This window comes from Microcebus murinus, chromosome 2 (assembly GCF_040939455.1).
Source record: "Microcebus murinus isolate Inina chromosome 2, M.murinus_Inina_mat1.0, whole genome shotgun sequence".
In the NCBI taxonomy this organism is placed as follows: Eukaryota; Metazoa; Chordata; class Mammalia; order Primates; family Cheirogaleidae; genus Microcebus; species Microcebus murinus.
The window spans coordinates 91,694,196-91,720,974 of record NC_134105.1 but is presented as its reverse complement, the minus strand read 5'-3'; the positions used below and the strand labels follow the sequence as shown (position 1 = coordinate 91,720,974).

At 38.4% G+C, this 26,779-nt stretch overlaps 1 long non-coding RNA gene across 1 annotated transcript in view; it reads right to left on the bottom strand.

Annotated features, from left to right (window-relative positions):
* Nucleotides 1–26,779, bottom strand: part of LOC105878736 (uncharacterized) — an 89,983-nt gene that overhangs the window by 15,395 nt on the left and 47,809 nt on the right. The window contains exon 2 of the long non-coding RNA XR_001157454.3: nt 23,686–23,774. This is a non-coding gene — a long non-coding RNA (uncharacterized LOC105878736). The remainder of the gene's footprint in view (nt 1–23,685; nt 23,775–26,779) is intronic.

Here is a 26,779-nt window from a genome sequence, read left to right as displayed (position 1 = left end):
TCATTTACTTTATTGAATGCCTCCAACAACCCTGTCATTTCCCAGGCTCACAGATGAGAACACTGATCCTCAGATTCTGTGATATGTCTAAGGTCGCAAGGCTAGTTGTTGACAGCCCTGGGCTGCAACCCACATCTGTCAGCACATTCGTGCTCTGTCTACCATACCAGCTTCTTTAGTGCCTTGTGCAGGGACTTGAACTGGTGCTGTATGAAACAGAGAACAGCTGAAAATACTTTGAGCCAAAAAGACTTTAAGAAAATTATTTTCATGGTATGTCAGTGTGCAGTATAAACCTAAAAGCAGGGAGCATTTTGGAAATGATTTTGAAGAGAGCATGTATAATTCTTGGTATTCCCTTGGAATCCAACACAATGCCTTTCATGTAGTTGTAGTTTGATAAATATTTGTTGAGATAAAAAAAAAAAAAAAAGACCACAGAGCTAGGATTCAGAAGAGGGGTGTTCTAGTCCTGGACTGGCACCAACTAGTTTTGTGGGCATGGGCAAATGGAGTAATGGCTGGGTGACCTTGAGCATGTTACTTAACCCCTCTAAGGCTCATTTTCCTTAACTGTGAACAGGGAGATCATACATAAGCTTATTAGGGGAATCTACATGGAGATGATGGATACAATATGACTAAATAGTGCCTGGCACAATACACTTAGTTATTATTATTATTAAGAGAAAATCCATGAATTATTTTAGTTAATTTATAAAGCCTAATAGAGATAACAGCTTCCCATATTAAGGCTACACTAGGTGAATAGATTTTGGTGACGAACATTTCTAAAGCATGAGGGTTGAAGGGAGGGGAAGGGAATTAAAAGATCTTGGGTTATGGGAGCAACGAGCACACTAGCTCGAATGGGTCCCAGGAAATGTTCACCAGCACAAATGCTGTGTGAGCAAGAGAATGAAGAAAGACATAACAAGACCTATTAGTACCTTAATCTCTAGGGGCCTGAGATCCTGAACAAAGTTAAAGTAAGTACACTAGCTCTCTGTATCTGTGTGTTCCACATCTGTATATTCAACCAATTGTACATTGACAATATTTGGGAAAAAAATAATAACACAACAATAAAAATAATATAAGAAACAGTACAGTATAACAATTATTTCCATAACATTTATATTGTATTAGGTATTATAAGTAATCTATGTTATGATTTAAAGCAGGGGTCCTCAAACTTTTTAAACAGGGGGCAGTTCACTGTCCCTCAGACCGTTGGAGGGCCGTTGGAGAGTGCGGCGCACGTTCCACACATGCGCACTGTGGGCCCAGGACAAGTCGGCTGCTAAGCAGGACAGGCAGCTGCTGCAAAAACACCCAGCGCGACGGATAAATGTCCTCGGTGGTCCGCATGTGGCCTGTGGGCCGTAGTTTGAGGACACCTGATTTAAAGTATATGTGGGAATATACATAGGTTATATACAAATACTATGTCTTTTTTTTTTTTTTTTTTTTTGAGACAGAGTCTCACTTTATTGCCCAGGCTAGATTGAGTGACGTGGCATCAGTCTAGCTCACAGCAACCTCTAACTCCTGAGCTCAAACAATCCTTCTGCCTCAGCCTCCTGAGTAGCTGGGACTACAGGCATGCGCCACCATGTCTAGCTAATTTTTTGTATATGTATTTTTAGTTGGTCAATTAATCTATTTCTATTTTTAGTAGAGACGAGGTCTCGCTCTTGCTCAGGCTGGTTTCAAACTCCTGACCTTGAGCAATCCGCCCGCCTTGGCCTCTGGTCCCAGAGTGCTAGGATTACAGGCGTGAGCCACCACGCCCGGCCACTATGCCATTTTATATCAGGGACTGGAGCATCTATGGATTTTGGTATCCATGGGGGTCCTGGATCCAATCCCCCGTGGATTCTGAGGGTTAACTGTTCTAAAATGCCCTAACTTCCTTAGAAGATCACAAAACTCATGAATCCCATGTTTGTGATGGTAGAAAAGCCACGTTGGAGTTCAAGGTGTTTGGGTTTTATGTAAATTAATATAGCTTTTTAGTTTTATAGAATATAGTCTTAGTTAAATCCTGTTCTGAAAAACTTTCAAGCCTTTAATGAAATTATGCTGCCTAAAGTCAATGCCAATAAATTTTCCAAAGGAGTATGGATAATGGATTTCTTGTCTGATAATCATGTTTACAAGTATCACCTGGTCTTATTGCTGAAGATAGGTATTTTGAAACTGCAGGATAACATAGGTTCATTTTTTCTATTTAAAAAAATAGCTGACTCTTTACAGTAAAAAGACAAGAATCCCCTTTTAGTCTACAGAGCTTCCCCACTGTTCCTTCTTTGTTGTACATTATAACAGCTGCAAAGCACTATACATGAAAAAAAGGACTCTGTGGTGGTTAAATATTCATGGCCACTTGCTATTTGATGTGTGCTTTTATTATTTTTAGCAAATAACAGACTATCTAATGATTTATTTAACCCAGTTTATAAACTTCCAGTATCTAATTTTTATCTATCACTGACAGATTTCTGCCCTTTCTTAAAGAGAATACATTAGTCTTGCTTTTGTGTGGCTTTCCAGCCTAGCGAATCGCATCTGATGGTCCCACATGCTTAGTTTTTAGGATCCCAGGTCTCAGAACTGATGAAGTGCAGTTGATGAAGACCAAAGAGAGAGAACACAAGCAGAATCTTTTCCTCCCTGGGGGTAAAGTACCTCCAAAATACAAATTGGAAGTAACTGGGGCAGAAAGGTCAGGAAAAAAATCTGCTCATCTTCTTTTTGTTTTATTGTTATAAAAAGGATAACATTTTCCAGAGATTATTCTCCTAGAAAAGCAAAGAGAAGATGAAGCAGAGAAAGGAGGGAAATGTTTCCTAGAACGTGTTTGGTTCTCTTTCAGGCCAGCAGGGCTGGCTTTCCAGGTGTGTAACCTGTGTGGGCCTCGCAAGCAACTCATAAGGGCCCCATGCTTGAGTTGATGCTCTGCTGTCACCGTTTGGAAGTTCTTCATAATTTTTGAACTAGGGGCCTCTCATTTTCACTTTGCACTAGGCCCACAAATTACGTAGCTGGTCCTCTGGCTTAGTGAAGTATGTGATAAAAAAGATGTTCCTCTTGTTTAAAGCAAAAGGCTTATCTCAAGCTGGCTAAAGAAAGAAGGCAACACCCGGAACTAAAAGAGGTAGAGGAAATTGGAAACGCAAATCACTTCAATGGTAATTATCGCTTTTCATGACTAACAGTGATGCACATGCAACTTGTTCTCAAGGAAAAAAGAGAAATGTGATTGGAAAGAGAAATCACATTCATATATTTGCTATCTCTTCCCATGTGGTGACTTTTTAATACACATTCTACATTCCTCTTTTATACCATTCCTGTACCTACCCTGCTTTGTGCTAATAGTCACTTGGACTTTGTTTATACAATTCATAATTGCTATTGATATCAAATATAAAGTATCTTATTCTTGATACTTTTAAAACCAAGAGTCTTGCCATAACTTTCAGAATAATAAAAATTTCTCCATTTATTTCTCAAGTATGGAAATAAATGGAGACAACCAAATGAGAAAAGCAAAGCCTATTTTTATTATGAATTTGCTATAGCAAGGGAGTCAGCCACCATCACTTGCATGTTGACAGAAATTCAAAGGCTGCTAGGGGAGTGGGAAATCTTTATAGCGGACAAAAGGACACTTCAGGTGTTTCCTGAATGGAGGCTGTTGGCAAGAGGAAGCTGTAGTCCAGCTAACCAGAGGTGGGACAGCCTATGCGATTGGTTAGGGGTGTATATTGGCTTTCTTTGGTTGGTCCTAACTTGGAAGTGGGAACAAAAATTAGGGAAGCTCTCAGTTATTAATGAAGTCCTGGAAATTTGGGGCTGATTGTTACAGAAGTTACTGTTTAGCTTCCTGGATTGTCATCAGGGGTAACTAGATTGACTTCTTATAAGTTTAACTTGCAGTAGGCTAGCTTCCTTGGTTGTTTATTGTAGATAAGGGGTTGATTTCCTAGGCAGGTTGTTGCAGGTTGTGGGTGAGAGTTCTGTTTTTATATATGGTCTAGTCATTGAAGCTAAGACTGCAGTCTTATCTAAACTTCCATGGAATGATTCCTTCAAGAAGGAAAAGGGGATAGAGATAAGAATATGTTTGGGATATAATGCTTTTAGCCACCAATTCTTAAGAAATACCTAGGCATCATTTTCCCCTTGCTTGGGCCTTGTAAACTAAGAATACTGTATCCAACAGAGTTTTTGTTACACCATAATTCCACTTGACAGACATGGATTTTCTGGTTGACAGTTGTTATAATGATATTTGATGAGTTTTAAAGTCTTAACTGAATTAGTAAATCAGGTTAGATTTTCTTAAATCAGTTCAGAAAATATCTATCATCCATATTAATTTCATCAGTAATATAGATTAAAAGTTCAAGGCCTGCATCATGAATAAAGCTAGTGAAAATCATTGTCATCTTTGAGAATTATTGAATAAAACTTAAAAATGGGGCAGGGGCAATACACATAACCTTAACATTTGTACCCCCATAATATGCTGAAATAAAAAAAAAAACTTAAAAATGTAATATTAATATACTTGATGAAATTTATAACTCTAAAGACATATAATTTATACAATATAATATATATAATATATAACATATATATACAACTCTCAAACTTCTAGCAACCATGTTCATAATACCTACTCACTCATTCACCTGTGAGCTTCCTATTTCCTTTCTCCTCTTGCACTCCTGTTGAAGCCAGTATCCTAGGGTAGGTTCTCACCCTTTTCATATCTAGTTTGTTGCAACAGCCCCTTCCCTACTTTTATCACAGGCCTTCAACACAGCTGCCAAGAAGGGTTTCTTTTTTTTTTCTTTTTTTTTTTTTTTTTGAGACAGAGTCTTGCTTTGTTGCCCAGGCTAGAGTGAGTGCCATGGTGTCAGCCTAGCTCACAGCAACCTCAGACTCCTGGGCTCAGGCAATCCTGCTGCCTCAGCCTCCCGAGTAGCTGGGACTACAGGCATGTGCCACCACGCCCGGCTAATTTTTCCTATATATATTAGTTGGCCAATTAATTTCTTTCTATTTATGGTAGAGACAGGGTCTCGCTCTTGCTCAGGCTGGTTTTGAACTCCTGACCTGGAGCAATCCGCCTGCCTCGGCCTCCAGAGTGCTAGGATTACAGGCGTGGGCCACCGCGCCCGGCCCCAAGAAGAGTGTCTGCAAACATCTTTTTCATTACATCCCTCTAGCTCTCAGTGTAATAAATATAATTAACATATGTGGTCACTTCCTGTGTGCCAGATATATTGTGTCATGTTACATGCCCAGTGGTGCTGGGAGGTAGGTTCTATGATTTTGAGACGTAGAAACCACCACTGAGAAGGTTAAGCAACTTGCTCAAGATCTCACCACCAGAAAGTGTTGACCAATGACTTTATAACCCCAGAGCCCAACTTCTTAAGTATTAGGCATTTCTGCATGGTAGAAAGAGCACAGACTTCAGCCTTAGACAGGCTTAGGTTGGAACTATCTCTGTCTGTCACTTACTAGTTATGTGGCCTTGGGCAACTTAACCTCTATGGGCCTTAGGTTTTCATATGTAAACTGTGAATGTTTTAAGGGTTGGATAATGTAATGATAATAACAATATAGATTTAGCTTTATACTGTGTGCACTATTCTAGGCTGTATGAGTATTGACCATGACTGCCTTCATCAGCCCCATTTTCCAGATGAGAAACTACAATGTGGAGGAGTTTCGCAAAGGCACACACTGAGCTACAGAGCTGAGATTCACACCAGGCATCTGGCTGTAGTGTCTGGCTCCTGACCACTGCGCAAGGCAATCAAATGTGTAGCACCAAATCTGGAACAGCATGAGTACTCAATAAATCGTGGTTAACTAGCAAAAATAACTCTTTAGACTAGTTCTCAAGATTCTCCATCAACTAGACTTCTGTTGAAGTCTTCAGCTTCTCCAGGTTCACCTTTCCAGTCTTAGCAGTTTAAAAAGCAAAGTTGGAAGAGAAAAGAACATTGTGTTAGGGGTCAGAACACCTGTGTACTAGCCCTGGCTCTACCCTATGAGCCACATGACTGTGACCAAGTATATTGTCTTTGAAACTTACCTTTCTACCTTTTTCATAAAATGGGGATTATGTCTTTCTTGCCTATTTCACAGGTTAGAGGTGTTATAAAGGTTAGAGGCATTATTATGTACACAAATACTTTGGATACATAATATTGATTTGATAATCAATATTGATTTGTTAGCTTTGGAGAAGCAACTTTGAAACTCTCTATTAAAGTGTGTGTACCGGGGGACGAGGTGTCACCCAGCCTGGTGGGTCAGAGAAGTCTCCCTAGAGGAGCAGATGTGGGACCTGAAGCTTGAAGAAGGCAGAGAGTTAGCAGATGAAGAAGGTTCCAGACTGAAGCAATGGTGTGAAGTGGCAGGGTGAGCTCAGAGAGCCATGAGCACTTCTGTATTCTCAGAGCTGGAGTGAGGTGGCTTGTGGCAGACAGGGGCTCGAGGCAGGAGGGCCTTGAAGGTTCATAAAGAAGCTTGAACTCTATGGTTCTGGAGCCATAAGAGCCATGGAGTGGTTTAGGCAAATGAATAATGTGGTAGGTCAGTGTTGTAGAAAGATTGCCAGAATAGCAGAATGGGGATGCAATGGAGGGAAACAAGCATGAAGCTGAGAGGGTGGTCAGGATAAAAGCCTTAACCAGGGCAAAGAATGGGCTGGAGAGGAGGGCTAGGAATATTTGAAGACAATCAGCAGCCCTTGGCGATGAGTAATTAGTATCTTTGGTTAATAAAAATTACAAGTTTGATGACTGATCCTTGGCAAAATGCTGTAGCCAATTTTTAGAAACGGTACATGATAATTTCATTTAGAAATTAAAGTGGTAGATTAATTTAGCATCAGATAAATGGACTATGAACAAATCATACTAAATGAGTCTCATTTCCTTCTTTACAGAATTTTTTTCCCATTATAAAATAAATGCTTATTATAGAAAACTTGGAAATTATAGAAAGCTAGGGTAAGAAAAAATTCTGCTACCCATTAATAACATTTTGTTCTCAGTATTTTTCTAAGAATATCTTTTAAGATGGTAGTGCTCACTCTGTCCACAGTGTCTAACAATGTGTGCTATTTTTTCTCTTAACATTATATCTTGAACATATTTATTTTATAATAAAATCTTTATAAATATCACCTTAAATAATTAGATAACATTAACTTTCTATGGATGTGCCTTAATTAATATATCAATATTATTGAACATTGAATTTGTTTCCAATGTTGGGATACTTTAATAATTTCATTGACACCTTTATATATTAAATATAAAGCACTTTTCATATATGGGATAGGTTCCTTAAGATATATTTCTAAAAATTTTTATAGTATCAAAAGACATGAATATTTAAAAACTTGTGTTACATATTATCAAACCACTTTCCAAAGAGATTATAATAATTTACAATGCCACTAGTAGTGTAGGGGCATCCATTTCACAATATCTTTTCCTGTGAAGCATATTATCATTAAAAACAACTGAACAAAACCAAAATACTTTGCTAACTTGATTAGTAAGAATGCAACTCATTTAATTTTGTTTTTGAAAATATGAGGAATACATGCATATGGGAAAAAGTCAAATAATACAGAAAGGCATAAAATAAGCAAGCAAAAATCTCCCTCCTTTCAGCAACCCCAAACTCCCTCCCTTTCCCAAAGCAAACACTGTAAAAAACTTTCATGTGTATACCCTTCTTTTTTTTTTTTTTTTTTTTTTTTACATCTGAGTGGTGGACAATATGTATACCCTTCTGAAAAAAGTTTTTATTAAAGTCTTTATAAACTAGTACTAGGTACTATTTATATCAGACTGTTCTGGGTCTTGGAAATCTTTCTACGTCAATGCATATAGCTCTACTACATGAAAATATAAAAATTTGTTCACCCAATACCCTATGGATTGACATTTAATTTATTTTCAATATTTTGCTATTGCAAATAATGCTGCGATGAACATCTTTGAATTAAAATCTCAGTGTACTTATACAGGATAAATTCCTGGATGTGGAATTATCTTAAATTTTAGATTTAAAAATTTGTAGCAATTTATAATCTCACCAAAAATGTATAAATATTTATTTTCCCACACCTTCACTGATAAACTTTGGTTAATCTGATACATTAAAAAGTGTCATCTCAGTGTGCATTCATTCATAAATATTTACTGGGCTCCCATCTAGAGCTCTGCTGTAGATGCTGGGACACACAATTGAACAAAAGAAAGCTTCCTGCTTCCCTGGAGCTAACAGCCCAATAAACAACAAACATAACACACAAGTACAACATCATATAGAAGTCAGAAGAAGATTGAGTGCTGTGTGCACTAGAACCTCTGCCTTTGCTACGTCTGAAGCAGAATGTCATGGCTATCCTTGCTACAGTACCACCAGAATGGATTTGGGCCAGTTGCTGCTTCTTAACCTCACTGGTTCCTGCCATAAAGTTTAGGGCTGGAGTATCTGATTGGTGAAGCCTAGATCACGTGACTGCACTTTTGCTGTAAGAGTGGCTGGGAAAGTGAGTATATGGAAATTTCAGATTCTGTGCTGAATAGAGGGCTCTGTTTCGTAAGATGGGGATTCCTTTAACACAAGAAAGGGTTCAGATGTTGAACAGCTATAAGGATTGACAAATGTCCACACATTAGGTGTTTGATTCCCTTTCACAAGTACTTGGGCAAACCTTAGGAAACAATAATCCCAAAACTAAAACTGGACCTGGAAAAGCAGGTACCCAGGGTGGCCAGGGGCAGATGGAATCTGATAGGCAAGTGGAGGGAGGTAGAAGTCAAGGTCAAAACTTAAGAAACATGATCAGTCATATGGCCTAAGGGAATAATGTAAAATGTCACAGTTGTGGAGCTACATATCCTTAGATACTAGGAGATTTAGGGGGAATATAGAGCTTGCCTTCATGTGTATAGGGCTGTCATATGGAAGAATGAGCATATGTATTTTTGGAAACTGCATTGAGCAAATCCACATTTACCGTGTATCCAACAGATAGTTAGCAAGTAACTGGTATATACCAGTCACTGCTCTAGACATTGGAAATATAGTAGCAAATAAGACACATAAATTCCTACTGATGTAAAACTGGCGTGCATTGAGGAGCAAATGATAAAAAGAATCACACACACATATTTATAATATAATGTTAGCGGTAGGTGATATCAAATAAAATAAAGCAGGGTAAAAAATACAATCAAGCATAGAGTGTGACAGATAAAACAGCTAGAGAAGGCCCCTCCGAGTGGTGACCTTTGAGCAAAGACTTAAATGAAGGAAGAGAACAAGCCCTGCAGATGTCTGGGAGAAGAAATTCCAGACAGAAATAAAAACCAGTCCAAGGGCCCTGAGATGGGAATGCACATAGCATGTTTGGAAATCACCAAGAAGCTAGTGTGGGCAGAGAGCAGTGAATAGTAGGAAACGAAGCAGGAGAAACAATCATGAACCAGGTCTTTAGGGCCTTATAGGCCAAGGTAGACCATTTTGATTTATTCTAAATGTTATGGAAAACTATCAGAGGACCTTGAGCTGGAGAATGACATGATTTGGCTTACATTTTATAAGGAGGCTTATTTAAGGAGCTGCTGCATAGAGAATTAATTATAGAAAAGGCAAAGTAATCCTAGCACTCTGGGAGGCTGAGGCGGGTGGATTGTTTAAGCTCAGGAGTTCGAGACCAGCCTGAGCAAGAGCGAGACCCCCATCTCTACCAAAAATAGAAAAAATTAGCCAGGCATGGTGGTGCATGCCTGTAGTCCCAGCTACTCGGGAGGCTGAGGCAGAAGGATTGCTTGGGCTCAGGAGTTTGAGATTGCTGTGAAATAGCCTGACACCATAGCACTCTAGCCAGGGCAACAGAGTGAGACTCTGTCTCAAAAACAAACAAACAAACAAACAAAAACAAAAAACAAAAAAAGAAAGAAAAGAAAAGGTAGAACCAAGTAGGTGAGTTAGGAGGCTAGTGCTATGCTTTAGGTCAAAGATGGTGGTGGTAACAGGATGAAAGTTTCAGAGAGACAGCATATAGCTTCAAATAAGGAAAATCTCCAATAATTGTAGCTGTCCAAATATAGAATTATCCTGAGTGCTACAGAAGATATTTCTGCATTGGAGGTGTTTGGACTAGAACAGGGGTCAGCAATATATGGCCAACAGGCCAAATCTGGCTTACCATCTATTTTTATAAATAAAGTTTTACTGAAATACAATCATACTCATTCTTGTCTATGGCTGCTTTCACACTACAACAGTAAAGTTGAATAGTTGCAATGAAGACCACATGGACTGCAAGGCCTAAATATTTATTGTCTGATCCATTGCAGAAAAAATTTACTGACCCTTATTTTGAGGACTCCTCAGGTTCTTCCTCCCTTTCAAAGTTTCTAGGATTCCATATGTAATTGTTCATTTGACATTTTTATGTTGTCTTTGTCCCATATAGTTAATAAACATTTCATGAGTGTGATGCTTGCTTTCTACTTCTCAAGTATTCATTTTTATTGCCTAATTGTAAACACTCAGAAGTTTCCTTAAAATGTACTCTTCTTACAGAGGTCAAGTATAGAGGTCATTATCACTTTGTGAAGAAAAAACAATGTGCTATGGTTTCAGGTGTATTACTACCTAGTATTTTCCTATAGAGATGAAGTCTGTGCCATTGGCAATGCCCATGAGGTAGCTTAGCACTTGCTTAATAAAGTCATCTTGATAATCTTAAGAAATGACATGTGGGATTAAGGATCAACTGTTTGATCCTTTGAAGCTGAAGCTGAAGATCTTGCTCCTGGTAATACACCTGGGCCAAGGTTAATGGAAACAAGTAGAGTAACTCACCAGCCAAGAAAGGTCAATCCAGCTCTCTGGCTTCTTCTGAAGAGGCAAGCAGTTCATATATTTGGAGAACTGAAGGAATTTCATGCCTGAACAGCCTATGAATGGGAGGAATGTTTGTACAAGATACAAACCAATCTTAGTTATCCAACAAAAGCCAGCAAGGGCTTCGTCTCTATTATGCAAACCCTGGGAATTTGATTTACAAATAATCCTTATTTTCTCATATGAGAAATGGGGCATTGAAAGAACAACAGGGCTGAGCAAAAGCAGGAATTCTTCACTGAAATCCTAAGAAAGGGGGGTTTCTTACTTAACAATAGGCTCAAGGTCCCGAAAATGATGTAAGAGAACAGAGGAAAGGGAGCATGTGGCCCTGATACCAACACTGCTGGCTTTCCAGGCAGCAAGCTTTTCCTTTCCCTTGGCCTCAACTAACACAAACATCAGATGGACTTCTGTTTTGAAAAATGCTGCCGTTGGGACCAATTATGAAGAATGGATTTTTTTTTAATTGATGTTCTTTAAATCATTTTTCACCTCTGTGTGTGTACGCGCACGCACACACACACAAGTAACTTAGAGACAATTATTCAGACAATTCAAACAAGCTCATAAAAACCCCAAAACCTGTTACTTGTGAAGGTCTTTATCTCTTCTAACTATCAATGCTGATCATAACTACTGGGCAATTTCTCTCCCCTCTCCTCTCTATTTTGTGTTCTTTATGTAGTAGATATATTAAGAGCCCTATGGAAATCCTAAAACCATGTTCACTGCTTGCCTCAGGAGTTACCTGGGCCCATCATTTGGGCAGTACCCATCCCTGCAAAGTTATTAGTTTCCTCTGGATTTTTAGTGATATATTCTAGTGACCTAATCAATTTCAAACACTTTTGTAGAATATTAACAGCACTGTTGCATAAAAACCATCACTTCGGAAGCTTAGCTCTTAAAATTCTTCCTAGAGCACCCTTCTTCAAACATATCTAGGCTAAGAGGTATTTGGTATGTGACTGTTGTGTGTACACACGCGTGTTTACTCAGTGCTTCTGAATCACTTAAGACCGATTAATTTATCCAACCATTGCAGGCTGCATAGCAAGTTATAATACAAATGCCACCCTGTACTGTTTTACTGGCAGAGGCAGAGTGCTGGTGAAGGAGTTGCAAAAAAAATTTACCAAGCAATCTGCACAGGCCACTGGGCATCTCTGAGTGTCTGTTTTTTCCATACATAAAATGGAAATACACATGCGCACATATATATAGCCTATCTGACCAAATTATTTTAAGATCACAATTGTGAATGGACTGATTATGAATGAATAGCACAGAGAGGCTTGCTATCATTATAGAACACCTTGCCTTCTATTGGACCCATGAGTTCCTTGGAACAATTCTATGTCTAGGAAGAATATAGTCATTACCCAGTGTTGGTCTTAGTAGGAAAATACTAGCAGTCAATAATTATGAATACCAAGGATCCATTACTAATACAGTAGGCCCTACAGCAGGTTGTAGCCATTTCCTTAAAGCAGTGTGCATTGTCCAAACTGCTCCAATTATGCCCCTTTTAAAACTTAGAGTTCTGTGGCCATATTTTCTAAACACCAATGAGGATATATAGTTTGACCTGGGATTTTTATCCTGTGACTAAGGATAAGAGAGACATTTTGTGAGATGCATTGTGGATACATTACTAGAATTTCTGGGACTTTTCTTCATGGGAAAGAATCAGAATATATGAAATCTAGAAAGTCCCAGGTGACCAAGGATTTATGGACATGATACTTAGCCCAAAAGTGTCCAATTTTGAGAAACAGAGTTCAACTTCAAATACAGAAAAATGATATGTAACTTAGTTATTAGTGAAAATACACAAATTTTAAAGAGGCAAATGTGCTTTCTATTTAGTAAATTAAAATGGGAAAAAGAAGGCTAAAAAGCAAACACTGCTTTATCATTAAGTGAGCCTCTCAGAATTTCTTTCAAAGCAACCCTTCTGAATCCTGTGACACAAAAAAGGCATTACCTCCTCTTCTCATTTGTTGCAGTTTTTAAAAAGAGGCCTGGGGAGGGAGGTGAGGAGGGGATAGAGCAGGTATTATGAAAAGTGAAAAGCCTGTACTGCAAACCACACAGATTAAATGCTACAGAACAATTCCTGTCAGTGGCTACTGTTATTCTTAGTTTATTTGTTATAAACAGTGCAAATTTTGGTTTTGAATAACATCCTGGTCTATCAAATTTACTAGGAGGAGTAAAGGCAGGGAAGAAAAAGAGAGATGAAAATCACATTTTAGCAAAAATGTGGAAGAAGAAAGCTATAGTCTTTGCACACAAGATTTAGCCTCCCAGTAACCCAGGCAAAAAGGAAAATATGATGAGTTATGTAACTCCTTTTTTCCAATGGAAGCCAATAGGCCAATTATTCAGGAGAGACAAACCTTTTCTGACACTGAGCTCTGAAAATAATTTGTCACAGAGGGTTTTGTATAAAGGACCTTGAGCAATTTAATGGATGATATTTTCCAGTTAGGAGATATTACATATGTATGAGAGCAGAGCTGTTAGAGAAATTGCTCTTTCATACAGGATAGGAAAGACAGGATCTCTCTCCTCTCTCTCTCTGTCTCTCTCTCTCTCTGTCTCTCTGTCTCTCACACACACACACATGCCAACACTTACATCCTTGTCCATGCACACATATCTTCAAAGGGCCCATGGCCCAGATGGGGCATGGCCATAGAGACACCCCAACAATGACGCCATTACTCATGGGGGGTAATAAGAGGTGTGCTCCCTTGAAGCTGGCATACTATTCTTCCCATCCCAGCAGACTACAGTTCCAACAAAAGTGGGATTTGTAGCAGCTATTTCGTTTTGCTGCCTGTTCCGCCATTCTTTCTTCTATTGAGGAATGAGGGGCAGTAAGAAGTAAGGAGAAATGTTCTCACAGCATCTCTTCTACCCAGCAAGGTTTGTGGGTAGAGTTCTTCCTGGCCTGAGGGAAAGATCTGAATCTCCATGTTGTGATCCTAAGGGAACAGGAAAGGGAACTAAAGATTGTATATACTGGCAGGTAGAGATGAGAATAATAGGTTCACTGGGCTGTTGGTGTTATAAAACATGACACCTTCATAGAAAGATTAGAGCAATAGCACAGAGGAATGTGTTTCTCCAAATGCTACCTTCGATGCTTGACTGCTTATTAAAGACTCATCAAAACAAACCCTGAACAGGCCACTAAGTGGTGCTTTGGTGGATTAACACTGGGCTGGATCTTACATTCTGAGATTTCAAAGTTCCTTTGAAGTTAGCATATTAGGAAATCACTTTGCAAGTCATACCACTGTAAGCTTCAGATGTTTCCTAATAGCTCTGTGATGGAAGAAGAGTTGACTAATTCTTTAGGATTTAACATAAGGGAGAAAAAAATTTTTTTTCTTGACAAACGCAAAAATAACAATATCCCATAACCAATGGAAAAAAAACCATGAAAGTCATAAGGTGTTTACCAAAGGTGATCTTTTCTTTTAAAGATTGAACTCCCTCCAGAAGTTTATAACAGTTCTGTTTTCTTATTGTATTTTTTAGGGACTAAAATTTTTTTTAATATACCTGCAATTTCTACACTTACTACCTCCTTCTTTTGAAATGATGTGTCAGTTCATTATGTTAAATTGGAGCTTATTGGCTACAGGCTGTAGGCAGTTATTTGACAGGGGCCCTGAAAAGGTCAGGTGAGGATATTAGCAACTCAGGTGCTGACTGTTTTCATTAAGCTCCTGTTGGTTTCCCCAAGTAGATCCAAGGAAGAGCGAAGTGCTGTGTCACCCACAGAAGAGCAGTGGGGAAAAGGTAATTCACCATTTGTGGAAACATACAAGTGCATACTTCCTAAGTATAGGTAGAAGACATATGGAATTCCTCCAAAGCTTGAAATACTTTAGGGAGGAAAAGAGAAAATAAATATGTGTAGCTTTAAAGGAGCTTTTGCTGATGAAAATAATCACAATAATTAGTCATTGCATCAAAAATGTTTTCTTATTCAATTTTCTTATTTTTTATTTTCTTTCAACATCTTAATATTAGGATAATTTGTTTAAAATAACAAAGTTTGACTTGTCATCAAAGTAGCCATTATCATCCTTGATTTTGTTAATATTACTTTAGTGACCTTTCAGTCTGAGGAACATAAAGCCCTCTGTGGGAGAATTGGTCTTCTACCTCCAGGATCACTCAGGTGGACTTGGTGACTAGGGTGTGTGAGGCCCAGAAGATGCAAGGGTGAGGAGACAGTATTCTGTCCCAAGTCCCTCAGCCATCAGCTCCCAACTCCTGAGACAAGCTGGGAGTTGCAGGAGTCCCTTCTTAGCAACAGTTTTGCTTTCCACGGTTTTATTTACCTGCAGTCAACCGTGGCCCAAAACTAGACGAGTATAGTACAATAAGATATTTTGAGAGAGACAGATTATATTCACATAACTTTTATTACAGTATATTATTATACTTGTTCTATTTTATTGTTGTTGTTGTTAATCTCTTACTGTATATAATTTATAAATTAAACTTTATCAGAGGTATGCACATATATGAAAAAATAGTTCATATATAAGGGGTTGGGTACTATCCGTGGTTTCAGGCATCCACTGGGGGGCTTGGAAGGTGTCCCCTGAGGATAAGCAGGGACTTCTATGCTGGCTTTCCACACATTAGTGCAGAACACATACTGAGTGCCTCCTTTACAACATCATTGCTTCTTAGAAAAGCTAAAAACAAACCGTGCAAAAATAAAGAAAGAAATAAAAACACATCACACTCATTAAAGAGTATGTAATAGAAACGCACTTCTATTTTAAGGTAGCTGCAGCATTTGGATGTGAATCTAATGACTTTCCTGTTATCACATTTGTGTGTATTTATAAGCTTATCTCAGCATAGAAACATGCGTCACAACTTGATCCCTTGAAAGTAGTGGAGGTTATGGGTGGGGGATGAACATGAAATTTAACTACAAGATGAAGCTTCTTAAAAGGTCAGTGGGGTGGAGAATAGTAATTGTTCCAGCTGAGCAACTCTCCACAATACATTTTTGATGCGATGACTAATTATTGTGATTATTTTCATCAGCAAAAGCTCCTTTAAAGCTACACATATTTATTTTCTCTTTTCCTCCCTAAAGTATTTCAAGCTTTGGAGGAATTCCATATGTCTTCTACCTATACTTAGGAAGTATGCACTTGTATGTTTCCACAAATGGTGAATTACCTTTTCCCCACTGCTCTTCTGTGGGTGACACAGCACTTCGCTCTTCCTTGGATCTACTTGGGGAAACCAACAGGAGCTTAATGAAAACAGTCAGCACCTGAGTTGCTAATATCCTCACCTGACCTTTTCAGGGCCCCTGTCAAATAACTGCCTACAGCCTGTAGCCAATAAGCTCCAATTTAACATAATGAACTGACACATCATTTCAAAAGAAGGAGGTAGTAAATGTAGAAATTGCAGGTTTTTTTAAAAAAAATTTTAGTCCCTAAAAAATTATTGTCTATAGTTTTACAGTTTTATATAAAATGTGGCCCCTTTACTGAGCATTTATCCAAAGAAGTTGCAGAAGAGAGTTATTGGAGCTCACACGCCCACAGTAGTAGACAGGATGAAAGATTAACAGAATTATATATATTATTTATAATATATAATAATAACTCTTTAGGTTCCTATAATTACTTACACTTTTCAAAGAGCTTTCACATACACACATTCCTGTTTGCTCTTTGTGGAACTGGGGTGATACACCAACTGAATTTGAAACCGAATGAGCACAGCTGAAAATTACATTGCTCAAAAGACGTGATCTGTGAAGAGGAGTCCAGTTTTCCAAATTGTGAGTTGTCTATACTACCATAGAAGCAAACACTAGCATAGGGTCTTCAGGAACAAAATGAAGCACAGATTTGGGGGCATATTAACTAAATTATCATATTCAGTGTCTTCTCAAAACTGTTAATAAGGGGGAGAAAAGTGGCTTGTTCTGTGTTATTTGAATTCATGCTGTTGTTGAATTCATCTGTGTTATTTGAATTTATGATATAATTGTCAGTTATTTGCTCCGACAACTATGTGATTAGTTTGATTTTTTAGTCTTTGAACAAAATCTTTGGTAGCTTAAAATACCTGACAAGTGAAAGATACTGGGACCACCCTTCCTTCCATATGAATGACTTATTTCTGAAAATGATCATGCTTAGGAACCAAACTTTATTTTGATTTTCTAGAGCCAGTTTAAGTAAATCTAACCATTATATATTCATTTGGTCAACAACTTCAAAATTTAGAAACCCAGGATTTTATAACATTGGGAAAGGGCAGAAAATCAGTATAAGAGGGATGTTGAGATATCTGTTTATTAAATAAAAACACTTGAAACTAGATGGAGAATTCGTGGGTATAGATTTCAGAAAGTTTGGTTTAAAATGGCCTGGCACATGCTGCTATCTCAGAGAAGATTGTAAATGTCAGCATGTTTCATACTGTCTTTACTCATAATGGCTCCCCTTACACTCAAATTATGGCTATTTATTACTTAACAAATTGTAGCTTTTAAATGTCTTCAGTCTTATCTAGAGATGTAACAATGACCCACCATATGAGTTTTTCTTTCGGGCATTTTGGAAACAATCCAAAAATAGACTCTTCATCTTTGACTGCATAGCATGTCTTAATGGAACAGTTATAATGGCAATTATTCATATTTATTAGATTTTCCTTAAAGATGTCTTAAAATATGTATTTCACATTTCATTACTCTGTGTCATAATGCAGCATCAAACTTAACATCAAACCACTTCTTTTTTAGCAAGTACTAAATATCTCTGAAAATGGGAACTCTTCTTTACATTGTACTTTATGAAGAACTATTTTTCTACACCTCACTAGGTACTGTATTTTGTAACTCGATTCTCAATTTTAGCAGTAATTGGTTTTTTGTAAAATCTTAAAGTTGGGAAGCATATTAGCTAGGATCACATTCAGCCACCGGCAGCAGAAAATTTGATAAACAGCAGCTTAAAGTAAGAGGTTTATTGGGCCCTGAAAACTCTATTCCTCCACCTCAGCAAATGGCCCTTGTCTTCATGACTGAAACAGGGCGGTGCACGTCACGCCTTCCACCTGCATTCCAGGAAGGAAGGGAAGGCCATGGGTGAAGGGCAACGGGCAAGAGGAATTACTGTTAGGCCAGCCGAGTCTTCTTTTTTTTAAAATTGAGATATAATTTACGTACTATAAATTTCACCTCTTTAATGTGTATAATGTGATGGGTTTTAGTATATTCACAAAGTTGTGTAATTATTACCACTATCTAATTCCAGAACATTTCCATTATCCCCAAAAGAAAACTGTATCCCCATTAGTAGCCAGCCACCATGCCCTATTCCCTCTGCCCCAAACCCTGGCAACCACCATCTACTTTCCGTCTGCATGGATTTGCCTATTCTGAACATTTCATGTAAGTGGAATCATACAACTTATGGCCTTTTGAGAGTCTGGCTTCTTAGCATAATATTTCTGAGGTTCACCCCTTGAATGAAAGTATCAGTGCTTCATTCTTTTTTTTATGGCTGAATAATATTTCACTATCTGGATAAAACACATTGGTATGTGGACATTTGGGTTGTTTCCACCTTTTGGGCTATTAATAATGCTATGATAATGTGTGTATGTGTTTTTATGTGAACATGTGTTTTCAGTTCTCTTGAGTATACAGCCAGGAGTAGAACTGCTCAGTCATATGGTAACTCTGTTTTAGCCTTTTGAGGAGCTGCCTAATTATTGTCCAAAGCAGCTGCACCATTTTACAGTACCGCCCGCCGGAAGTACAGGAGGGGTCTAGGGAATCTATATGCTAAAACCCTTCTCAAAAGCTTCCTCCATCCCTCCCTGGAGACTTCTGCTAACATTTCATCGGCCAGAATTGGGTCATGTGGCCACTCCTAGCTGCTACAACCGAACCTGGAGAAGTGAGTATCTAGCCTTTAAACCTCTATTGTAGGAGGTCATCTTTTCCGATAGGAAAGGCCCTCTTGAAAACCCCTAACGGGGGGCACCCTGCTTCCGCTCCAACGCTGCCAGTGATAAGACCCTCTGTCTGCAGGGAGCCCCCACTGCACATTTGAATGGTTCTTATTGTGAGCGATTCCTGTACACTGAGTAACGTATCTAACATTTTCCCTTCAGAAATAATAAAACAAAGGGAATGCGGGAATGGAAATGAAATAGTCATTAATAATGTAAATGTGATGTTCCGACTATTATTGCACAGCTCACAGGAGGGTTCAGTAATTGTTTGTCTCCCTCCCTTCTACGCCCCCCTTTCCGGTCTCTTCTCTAAAATGGGATGGAAAGGAGGATACATTTTGCTGTTTTGTCAAATTATACACTTCTAGGACATCAGGGATGATGTTTTCTAATTGACTTTGGTTCACACCTGCTACAACTTAAATGTATATGAGCATTAATGAATTTTTTTTTCCTATAGAAAAGGGGGAAGACAGACGAAACCATTCACAGGCCTCACCATTGGATTATAAGCATGCTGGGTGCTTAATGAGTTGCTGAATAATATAACACTCCTTTAGTTCTTTGGCTGCCTCATGATTAAATGCTATAAATATTTATGATTTATTACTGATGCTTTGGATAGGATAGGCTTTGGAAGGCTCATGGATCACAGCGATTCTAAAGGAAAATAAGAAAATAAAACTATATAAAGCTACTTATTTATAATGCTGCTCAAATGGGTTACATAATTTGTCAGAAGCTGGTGGGGGTAAAGCTATTCAGAGGCAATGCCATTTAAACAGTTTCTTTTATCATTGATTATATATTTCTCATAAGCATATATTTATAATAAACAAGAGTTAAAGTCGCTAATTTCTCTTAACAACCCACTTACTTTTGAAGGTTTCAGTTAGGCTGCAAAATCAAAGAGCTTCACATTATGTTTCTTGCAAGTGCTGTCATGCTGTATGTGCCAACCAGAGACAAGTACACGGGACTCTTTCTCCCAGAGTCAGAATACTTGTCTCCGCGAACCAAGGCTGGCAGCGTCTGCAGCATCAAGCCCAGCTGCTTTTAATGACTCACTTGCAAAAGTTTTTGCTCTCTGTTTCTTTGGTTCTACTGGTTTAGAGGTTAAGTACCCAAAAGAGTTACACTTGCACAAGGGGCATTGCAGTGTTGCAGAGGCAGCTGTAATGCGGGTTATTGACTCAGATAACTGGGTTTGATTCCTAACTCCATCAAGTTGCCTGGCCCTAAGCAAGTTATTTAGCCTCTCTGAGCTTCAATTCCTTCATGGAGTTACTGAGGATTAATTGAATCAATACCTGTGAAGCACTTGCCTATAGCAAGTGCTCAGTTAAATGCTAGATATTATCTCCATTAAAAGGAGTCAAGCAAATTGTTTGACTTACAATATACTTTGTAATGAAATGGACGTCTATGAATGGTGTACTAGGTGGCTTATTGCTCAGATCTGAGAAAAATTTAGCTTATACAGAAAAACAGAAGCATTAAATTTTTTTCTCTGAAACTGATTCTGTATATATGTGTGTCCTAATATATACATGGAGAACAAAATTATTGTTTAGCCTTTTCACATATCTTGTCTCATTGCATCTTTATATTTACCCTTTGAAGTTGTTATTATTCTCTTCATTTTACTGATGAGGAAACTAAGACTTGGAGAGAGAAGGTGATTTCCCCAATAGCACCAAACTACTAAGGGGCAGGTCTTCTAACCAATCAATATATACACAAAGTGATGGCAGGAATATGTTTTTGCTTTGTTTTGTTGTTGTAAGAAATGGAAAGCAAGAGGAGGAATGGAAAAAGCACCATCCTATAATTCTCAATGAAGGAAAAGGACAGGTTCTCCTTGAAAAACGTCAGCCCAGCTCTCCTAACATGCAGATATCCATCACATGATTGCAAAGCAGATCTGCTTTTTCCTGGTTTCCAAATTGGACAACTTTAAATATAAAATTTCACTCATTTTTTGAATCACAAAGGCCAGGCATTCAAATAAAATTATGGTTTTTTTCTTAAATTATAGGTGTAGCCTGTCCAGAGTCTAAGAAACCTTTGCATTGTAGACCAAAGTGTTTTACTATTGCATTTACCCACCCCATTCAAGTGGAGGGTAAAAATTTTACAATTTCTAATGTGCCAATGCCAGTGAAGAAAGCAAAAGGCTGCTAGAAATTTGTGACTGACAGCTGAGTGTTCTCAGCCAGATAATGAAGTCTCTCTCGCATGCAGAGCCACCTCGAGTACCAAGACAGAGGTCATATATTCATGTCACTGAGAGAATTTCATCTGTTTCCTTATTTGAAAAAGGATTCTTAATAACTCTTCCATATTTCCCTAGTTTTGCTTCAGACAAAAAGAATTAGATAATCATGTCACATACCAAGAAGAGACCATTTATAATACCCATGAGAGTAAAACCTTTCAGGACTGAATGGCAGGTTGCTCAGTCTCCCTGAAACATAAAGTCTCGACTAGAGGGAACACAACAGTGAGCAAAGCCAACCTGGCTAGCTACATCATGTGAGGTGGCCCTGGGTGAAGGCTGTAATTGTTCCAGTAGGTGAAGTCTATATAACACAGTAGCAATGAATAGCATTTATTAAATAGTTTATATCTGCCAGCTATGCTACTAAATACTGTATCTGATTTACTCCCGCAAACAGTACTATGAGGTAGGAAATATTATCTTCTGGTTAGAAATATGGAAACTGAGGTTTAGAGAAGATTCAGAGCTAACCCAGGTCACACAAATACTTAAATGACATAACAGAGACTCAGTCAGACTCAGAGGCCTCTGTTATCTAAGTCTATAAGATCTTTTCAATTTTTTACAACCTCTCCTTTCTTTGGAATGTGGCCCCACTTTTATAGCTGGGGAGTATGTTAGTTATCTATTGCTCCATAACAAATTGCCACAAACTTAGTTGCCTGAAGCAGTGCTCACCTACTATCTGTAGGTCAGGAATTAGGGCTTGCCTCAGCTGGCTCCTCTGCTTCAGGGTCTCTCAGAAGATTGCAATCAAGGGCTCAGCCAGGGTTGGGGGCTCATTTGAGGCTTAACTGGGGAAGCATTTGCTTCCAAGCTCACATGATCGTTGGCAGCATTTGGTTCCTTGCAGGTTGTTGGACTGAAGGCCTCACTTCCTTGCTGTGTGGGCCTCTCCACATGGCAGCTTATTTCATCAAAGTCACCAAGAGAGAGTCTGCTAGCAAGATGGAAGTTACAATCTTATGTAACGTAATCATGATAGTGGCATTCCACCACGTTTGTTGTTTTCTATCGCTTAGAAGCCAGTGGCAGGTCCTGCCCACACGTAAGGGGAGGGGATTATACAAAGACGTAGACATTAGGAGACGGGAGGAGCATCTTAGAGTCTATTTGCCACAGGGAGTCATATTAAATGTTCCATGTTTTCCTTTATATTTCTACCAACTCCATAAAGTTTTCATAAAGCTCCTTGTCCAGGACCAGAGAAAAGTTTATAATTATTTTTTAAAATATTTTAAAACCCCAACAAGGCTATTTATCTCACAGTAGTTTTTTAAAATATTACTTATTATTTATTAAGACTCAGGCCTTAATTCTTATTAGTTACATTATTACCTTATTTCTGGAAATAAGCTCACTGCATATAGGACCCCAGGGAAGTGTACATTTAATGGGGTTAACAGGGTCATGAAATAAATATATGGCAGCAGTTCCAAATCCTTTGAATGAGCTCTACTGGCCTTCCAGCCAGGACCCTCCTGAGTCAGAGGCTACTTCTGGAAGAAATATAAACTGAGAAGTGCTACAGAAACTCTCTAGCACAAAGCTTCTGGCAGTGCAGGCTTACAGCAAACAGAGAACAGAATGCTTACAATGAGAAATTGGTTATAGAGGTTATCCTTTTTATTGCTTTTTAGTGTCTCAAATCCCACTGTACCAGGGGAATGTAGCCTGCCTGAATTATATAGCAGCTTAAAAAATCTTTTCATCACTATCACCACATACATATGTCTGTGTGTATATATATGTATGCATGACACCCAAAATTTAGCACCATGAATTCTCACTGCTGCTGCAAAACTGTGTTCTTTCTCAAACCTCTTGACGTACACTGCATCCAAAAAAGGCTTTGGAAGTCTTCCAGAGCCCAGTTACGTTGGGGGGGATGCAAACCCACCCATCTTTCATCTCTCTGTAATTTCTTCAATAACTGCAGAGTAGAGTGGCATTGGTTTACCAAGGAAAAGCTAACAGATTTTTTTCTATAAATAACTGGTTGGCAGTGCTGTGGTGACAATTTATATAATAGAACTCGTGCTTAAATAATAAAGTAACAGCTTTGGACTGAGAATTTTAAGATGTTTTATTGAAATGTAGACTGATTAACAGGCAAGATTCTTCTTCTAATTATTTTAATTATAGGCTGTTAATGACAAGAAGCTGTAGAAATAAAAACACGTTAAAATTACATTTTTAATGAAGTGGCACCTGGAAGCCCTCACTTCTCCAAAGCAAGAAGGGGTAATCTATTGTTACCTGGAAACAATGCATGCGTACATAGAGGTCAGGAAGATGTTCGTTTAGGAGACAGAATTATTTATGACCTGGTTTCTCTCTGAATGCCGGTAGGATAAGGAAGATGTGTAGTATGGTAAAAAGAACCCCGCACTTACAGTCAAGAGGCTGATTTCTAGTCCTGGCTCTGTTAACCACTTCCTGCTTCACTATGTCCACTTCACCTTTCTTGGCCTCAGTTTTTCACCTGTAAAATGAGGAAGTGAAGTTAGTTAATGAGCTCTAAACTCCCCTTTTAACTTTATAATTCCATGATTTCATTATTCTATCATAAAGAATAATAAACTTTCAGGGAAAATAGATTGAGTATGTCTGTTAGTAAATATTAATTCACGTGCACATGTAAAGATGGCAGCTTTTAAGACATAGATAGGCTTTTCATGGAATTTAGTAAAACTAAATTGGACATGTATCCATGTACCCAACACTGTACTGGGTACGTGTGGGTGGGTAAGGTTGCAAGGTAGAGAAAGGATAGTATCCATCTGTCACCCATTCAGTCATTCATTTCCTAAGCAAATATTTCTTTGCTTATATCAGGGAAGGTTTCAATGATAAGGTAGCATTTGAAGAGGAATCTAAAGAGAATGAAAGAGCAAGCCATACAGATTATAACTCGGAGGAAAGCATTTCAACAGAGAAGGAGCAAGTGCAAAGGCTCTGAGGTAGGAGTGCCTTGTTTTCTTCAAGGATTAGCAAGGAGGCCAGAGTAGCTACAGCAGAGTGAGTGAGGAGCACAGCAATGGGAGATGAAGTCGGGGAGGCAGTAAGAGCTAGGTCAGGTAAGGCATTTAAAGACGATTATACTGTCCAGCTTAAGTTGTACACTTTTATCTGTCTTCAAGTCCAGAAAATTCTCACCCATCATCTCTACAAATATGTCTTATCTGCCACTATCCCTATTCTCTTTTTTAGGAATTCCTGTTAGAGCCATGTTGGAGTCATTCAATCTATTTTCTAGTTTCCTAACTGACATTTCCTAGTTTTAATCTCTCTATCATTCTATGCTACATTCTGGGTGAATTTCTCAACAATATTTTCCAATTCTTTAATTATCTGTTCAAATATGTCTAGTCTAGAGTTTATCCTATTCATTATGATTTTTATTTCAGTGATAGTATTTCTTTTATTCTCAGGATTTTCAATTAGTTATTTTTCATATCCACTTGCTCTTGTTTCATCTGACTATTCAACTGAGGATCTTAAGCATACCTATATTAAAGACATTTTCATATTACTCTATTATTTTCATTTCATCTGGAGTAAATATATCTCCTAGTTATTTATATCCTTTGTCTTAGTTCTCTCCATGTGTTTCAGAATTTTGGTTTGAAGGCTCATTGTGAATAGGAGGTTTTATTGTTTTCTCTCTCTTTCTTTTCCCAGACTCTGACAATTTTATGGTTGCTTTATTCTGCCCCCCAACCCTAGTGTGTAGATATCAGCTTTTTTTTTTTTCTAGCAGCTCCTGTCCTACTGGAATTGAAAAAGATCCAGAGACTAGCCCAGTGGGCTGCTTGCCCCATGTTCTTACTTCAAGAAAAGATCCATCATTTCCCACTCTTCAAGATACTCAGCTTTGAGCTTCCAGATAGCTAAATATGCAGAGGGTCCTGGAGGGTGGTGTTCATTCCCTGGGAGGGCGTGGAAGCTCTGTGCCCCTTCCCCCATACCTCACCCTATGCAGCTCTTCATCTATATCCTTTATAATAAACTGGTTAAAAAAAAAAAAAAGATCCTCAGCTTCATATAATCCATTGCTCCAGGCAAGGGTCCACTGTAACCTTTTTTCATCCTTCTTTCAGGAATGGGAGAGTCTGCCAAAGTACTGGTTTCACTCAATGAAACTGTCTCTGTCTTGCCTCACCTACCAGATATTGCGCCTGCTTTCCTACCTCATAGCCCATGGCTTTGGCCTTGCTTGTAATATTGTATTTTTGGTCCATAAAAAGATATATATTTTTTGAGCGTGACCATTTGTGTTTAGGTTTCTTAAAATATTTTTATCTCCCATTGTTATGTGTTTGGAGCCAATGGACAGGGAGTGGACCTAAAAGTGTAAACTTATATGCCATCTTCAACAGAAGTCTCTTCAGGAAGAATCTGAGGCACAGAACAGGCCTTAAAGAATTAATAGGTCCTGAGTAGGCTGAGTGAAAGTATAATCCCAGGGCCAAAGTTAGGAAAAGTTGGATGAGTGCAGGGAAATGGGAGGAAACCAATCTGGCTAGAGAGAGCAATGGCAGTTGAGACCTACAGACTCCCACAGCCAGGGTTAGGTGCCTCTTCCCTGTGTTTCTGTCCTAGGCTGTCCTGCCCGTCTTACCATACTCATCACTTCTTTGCAATTGCCTAAAGGCAGAAACCTGTATATCTTTTTTAAAAATGTTTTATTGTATATATATTTAAGGTATACAACATGATGTTGTGATATACATAGTGAAATGGTTACTATAGTCAAGCAAATCAGCATATTCATCATCTTGCATAGTTATTTTTTTATAGTAAGAGCACCTAAAATCTACTCTTAGCAAATTTCTAGTATACAATATTATAATTCTAGTCTTCATGTTGTACATTAGGTCTCCAGATAAGAGGGTCTTTTTTATTTAAACATTTTCTTCTGGCTGGGTGCGGTGGCTCACGCCTGTAATCCTAGCACTCTAGGAGGCCTAGGCGGGCAGATTGCTCAAGGTCAGGAGTTTGAAACCAGCCTGAGCAAGAGCGAGACCCTGTCTCTACTATAAATAGAAATAAATTAATTGGCCAACTACTATATATAGAAAAATTAGCCGGGTATGGTGGCACATGCCTATCTGTAGTCCCAGCTACTCAGGAGGCTGAGGCAGGAGGATTGCTTAAGCCCAGGAGTTTGAGGTTGCTGTGAGCTAGGCTGATGCCACAGCACTCACTCTAGCCTGGGCAACAAAGCAAGACTCTGTTTCAAAAAATAAAAAATAAATAAAAATTTTTTTCTGCCCCAAAATCTCATTTTTTTATTGACAAATAAAATTGTGTGTATTTGCTGTGTACAATATGATGTTTTGAAATACATATACACTGTGGAATGACTAAATCTAGCTCATTAACATATGCATTATCTCACATGGTTATCATTTGTGTGGTGAGAACACTGAACATCCACTCTCCTAGCATTTTTCAAGAATACAATATATTGTGATGAACTATGGT